The following is a 4,965-nucleotide window of genomic DNA, read 5'->3' as shown; positions in this document are numbered from 1 at the left end:
GCACTTTGGTTCCCAAAGTTGGGCTTGGGACCCAATTATGGGTCATGAAGCACCTTGGATAATCTCCAGATGTAATTTGTTCCCTATAATTATTACAAAAACAAAAAATAAGTAAAAGTAAGTATTTATTTTTGAGTATAAGCTGTTTAGATTGTCAAAAAGCCTGTGTTTTTAGGGTTATTAACAGAGTTTGTYTACTCAGACCGGTAATATTTGGGGTCACAAGTTTTTGCCATGYATWTGTTGTGGGTCAGAAGACAAAAAGTTTGGGAACCACTGCTGTAGAGGTCACTGTATTTATTGCACATGTGCCTCGCCTTGTAAGTACATTTTTTTATTACTTCCCCTGTAAAATCGTTAACTGTTGCTTCTGGTAAAGTATTATGGGAGCAAAATTATGGGACTGACTAGTAGATTGTGAGGATTTCGTGCCTGCAACCCTGCTACCAATTTTAWTCAACTTTGTCTCAGTATACTTAAACATAATCAAACAACATAATACAATTAGGGGTGCTCAAATTAAAAAAATATATTCAAGCCTTTGAGTTTTAATTGGATTTATTGGTGAAAACAAGCTCACTAAAACGCGCTTCCTTGTTAAGGGTGCTTTTTTTTTAACAACGACTTTTAACCCCTCAGGATACAGCTGGATTTCCTTTTGCTGCCAAACGTGCAAAGTGAGGGCACTGAATACAACAATAATAACCGTGAAGTAAGCAGGGAAACTCTCTAAAAAATGATAAACACAGTTTAGTTTGATCAAGAGTTCGGGACATTTCGGTTCACCAAACGAGAATGTGTTTTAACCAGCAGCGTGATTTAACACTAAAACATGTGTTAATGCTAACAGTTAGCAAGTCGGTAATGGCCGAACTTAAAGTTAAAATTCTTACCGCAAACAAAAGTGACAAAACTTACTTAACAATCATTATGAGGCGCCGTGTAAAATGTAACATTATCTTAAGTAAATCCGTTCTATGGTTGGCTTTAAATAACGCTGGACAACCTACAACTAGCTAATACATGCTAGCTTTCGGTGTTAGCATCACAGTCGGGTATGAATGAATGAATAAACGAAACAAACTTCATAACAGGCCGCGCGCTGGTGATGTCGTGTTTATCTGTGAGATGAAACGGCTCAAAGAGGAGATAATTTACTAACCTGAAAAAGTTTGGAAGTATACGTAAATGTGACCATACGCAGCCTATTCCCGGTTTTCAGGCATGTAACACACGCGAGACGTCGCGTCACGTTCTTTGAAACCTTTGAAACGCACGTTCTCTTAAAGAGACAGTAACATCAGTTTTTACTTATGACAATGACATCATCTTAGTTCACTGAAACTTCGTTAACACTTTAAAAATAAGTTCTAACCAACAGTTTAACCATCAGGATTAATAATTTCTGTTTATAAAACAGAACTGCTTAAAAACAAGTAATACATTTTAATCTATATTCAGTTGAATACACAAAGACAAAATGACATAACTTTCAAACTGATATACTTTATTATTTCTCTTGTGCAAATATTCACTCATTTTGATGCCTAAAATTTGTTTTAAAAAAGTGGGACAGGGGCATGTTTACCACTGTGTTACATCACCTTTACTTTTAACAACACTCACTAAGCGTTTGGGAAATCAGGACACTAAGTGTTGAAGTTGTGTACAATTCTTTCCCATTCTTGCCTGATGTACAACTTCAGTTGCTCAACAGTCCGGGGATCTCCGTTGTCATATTTTGTGCTTTATAATACTACATACATTTTCAAAGGGAGACAGGTCTGGACTGCAGGCTGGCCATAGTACCCACACTCCACGTTGTTGTAACACGTGCAGAATGTGGCTCGGCGTTGTCTTGCAGAAATAAGCAGGTATGTCCCTGAAAACTGTGTGGCTTTATTGGTAGTATACGTTGCTCCAAAACCTGTATACCATTCAGTATTAATGGTGCCTTCTCAGATGTGTAAGTTACCCATGCCATGGTTAACTTGCATTCGTCAGCTCATGTGCTTAATATCCTTTAGAGAATGATCTGGGTTTTTATGCAGTGCCACCTGAGGGCTCAAAGGTCACGAGCATTCAATGTTGCTTTTCAGCCTTGCCTCTTACTTGCAGAGATTTGTCCAGAAACTCTGAATGTTTTGATGATATTCTGGACCGTAGAGGATGAAATGCCTTAATTCCTTGCAACTGAAAATTGAGAAACATTCTTAAATTGTTGGACTATTTGTTAATCACAAGGTGGTGAACCTCTATCCCTCCATCCTTGTTTGTGAATGACTCAACCTTTCAGGGATGCTCTCTTTATACCCAATCATGACACTCACCTGTTTCCAATGAACCTGTTCACCGGTTCAATGATCCAAACAGGTATTTTTCTGAGCAATCCTCTACTTTCCCAGCCTTTCATTACCTCTGTCTGAGCTGTTTTGGGACGTGTTGCAGGCATCTAATTCAAAATGAGTGAATATTTGCAAAAAACAATAAAGGTTATCCATGTGAACATTAAATATTTTGTCTTTGTAGTGTATTTATTGAGGTTGAAAAGGATTTGCAAATRCTTGTTTTTATTTGTGTTACACAACGTCCCAACCGTATTGGAAATGGCGTTGTACGTCCACTGGTTACTTTCTGAAAGTTATATTCATCCTAAAAGTTTAACTCAAATGCATCTGAAAATTTAATATTTTTAAAACAGACACATGAACACCTGCAAAAACACAATCATTTATCCTCATCTTCTAGTATTGTGWTAAATGATTGTTTTCTACCTTTAAAAACACATTAATCAGAGCAGCCTCTCATCACCAAATAGACAGAAGAAAGTTATTTTTGTTTTGTTATTATTTTCATTAATAGATTTAACGGTTACGTTCTTGACAATAACAAAAATGTGTCACAAATTTCGATTGRAAATTCATTTTCACCAAAACAAACCTGTGCTTGAACAGTCATAAAATAAGAGAATATAGAAAAAAAAGAGCCAAGTCCTGACTCATTTCACAGGCAGTTCAAAGAATTATAGCAATTCTTTTAATTAGACCCAGATTTACATTTAAAAAGAAAACTATCAGCTCATACATCCAGTTAATTGGACTCACATCCAATTTAAAAAAATGAACTTATCTTTACAGGGGGGAAAAGTACACTTTCATATTCCAATTCTTGTAGCATTTAATCTTAAACTAATATTCTGCACTTAAAAAAATAGCAACCTATAATACCTTTTATATTTAAAATTTCTTTTTTAAAATGAAAGGAAGACAAGATATACAGAAGCATCAGTTAAACCTATATGAACCTGTACACAGCAAAGAGAACCCTGTAAGCTACTGGCCATACAAACAAAAATATACAAGATAAAACACCTCTGCAGGTTCAAAATGACTCCCTGTTAACCGTTTATACATTTTCAGACTTTTTTGATAAATCCCTGACCTACGCCCACATCTTACTCCTTGTTCAAACACTACCTGTGTGACCTTATTTGGGYAAAAAAKAAKAACAAAAAAACAGCTATGAAGTATATTGCAATGTTCGCACTTTAAAGGGAAATACAAAAAACTCATAAAAAAGTATAAATGAAGAGAGAGACCATCCAGACACAACAGCACTGGATTTTATGTTCAGATTGCAGAAATCCATTTCCTTTGAGTCCTTTAGGCATTTCTGTTGTTGGCACGTGTTAAAAACACAAACACCCCACCAATAAGCATCTTTCTTTTTAAAGGGGCAGTTCAGATCTTTTGAAGTGAAGTTTCTTTAAAAAATACAAATAGTTAATATCTTACCTGTAGGAGATAGCTTGTTGAATYATCTCAGTTTGGAGAAAACWGAATTTAAACACATATATTGTGATTCAAGTATACTGCAAACCCCATTTTCTGAAAAACGTAAAATTCTAAAAATATATTTTCCTTGTGTATTATGCTCCCCTAATTTCATTCAGGTTTTTAGGATTTTTCAGCCTTTGTGATGTATCCTCTGGTAGGGAAACATTATGGGTGTGTTTGTGGCTGCAGAGGCAACACTGAGGCAGAGCAGGAGCAGACTGTTCACTTAGCAAGATGGACGGCTTCGAGGAGCAGCTCTGGTGCTATTGCATGCGCACGTGAAACTAACTTCCATGTCTTCTTTCCATCGCCAGTTTTTCCTCCTTGAACTCCACATCCAAAAACACGAGCTTTTCTTCAAACATCTGAAACACTGCAGAGTGACAAAAACTACTGTTGTTGTTTATAAGCTTCGCTAGTATTCTACAGCGGGAGGGCAGAGGGAGAAATTATTGTAATGATTCTGTGTTTAAGTTCTGATACTGTTTCGTGTTTGTAATGTGTTACAGGTTGTAAGTTTATTTTGAAGCCCTTGTTGTGTATGTGTGGAGGATCATGGTCTGCTTTCTGCGGTCTGACCCACACAAGTGTTTATTTGTACCCGTCCGGTGGGCTGGAGTTTAGTAGGGTGGCGGGGTCGGGACCGGAAGTTTGTTGTTGTTGGTTGGCGGGTTTTTTGGGAGAGAGTTCCGGTTCTGTTGTTCGAGGCGTGAGCTGTAGCCTCCGAAAATAGCAGCTCATTAAAGTGAAAATAAAACCCTGTTCATCGGGACTTCGGCTGTCGAGTGGATTCATTACATTGGTGTCAGAAGTAAACGGAGCCTGAACTGAGTGAGTAATCAGCGTTGCCCGAAGTGACTAATCTGGTGCCATGGACGGTGCGTGTTCCGACGGGAGAGTCAAGTCAGAAAGAGAAGAGGAAACTGAGGTGTGGAAGGCAGAACTACAAAGTTTGGCTCGGGCAAAAGATTCTCTGCGCAGCTCCGCGGCAAGGATGGCTGCTGAGGCGGGTCTGGGCGCCAGGGAGAAACCGCGCGCAGTGACGCCATTGTCCCAGCGAGCGGCGAAAGAGCATGGCAACAAACATGGCGGCGGCCATGATTATTACGATGACGGCGGCACCCAGAAC

At 38.3% G+C, this 4,965-nt stretch overlaps 1 protein-coding gene across 1 annotated transcript in view; it reads right to left on the bottom strand.

The window, feature by feature from the left end:
- rcc1 (regulator of chromosome condensation 1) overlaps positions 1–1,263 on the bottom strand; it is an 11,952-nt gene extending 10,689 nt beyond the window's left edge. Inside the window, exon 1 of the mRNA XM_014030386.1 lies at positions 1,163–1,263. The gene's annotated coding sequence lies outside the window, so the exon portion shown is untranslated. The remainder of the gene's footprint in view (positions 1–1,162) is intronic.
- Positions 1,264–4,965: the final 3,702 nt, after the last annotated feature.

This window comes from Austrofundulus limnaeus, unplaced genomic scaffold (assembly GCF_001266775.1).
Source record: "Austrofundulus limnaeus strain Quisiro unplaced genomic scaffold, Austrofundulus_limnaeus-1.0 Scaffold1048, whole genome shotgun sequence".
In the NCBI taxonomy this organism is placed as follows: Eukaryota; Metazoa; Chordata; class Actinopteri; order Cyprinodontiformes; family Rivulidae; genus Austrofundulus; species Austrofundulus limnaeus.
This window is presented reverse-complemented; position numbering and strand designations above follow the sequence as displayed.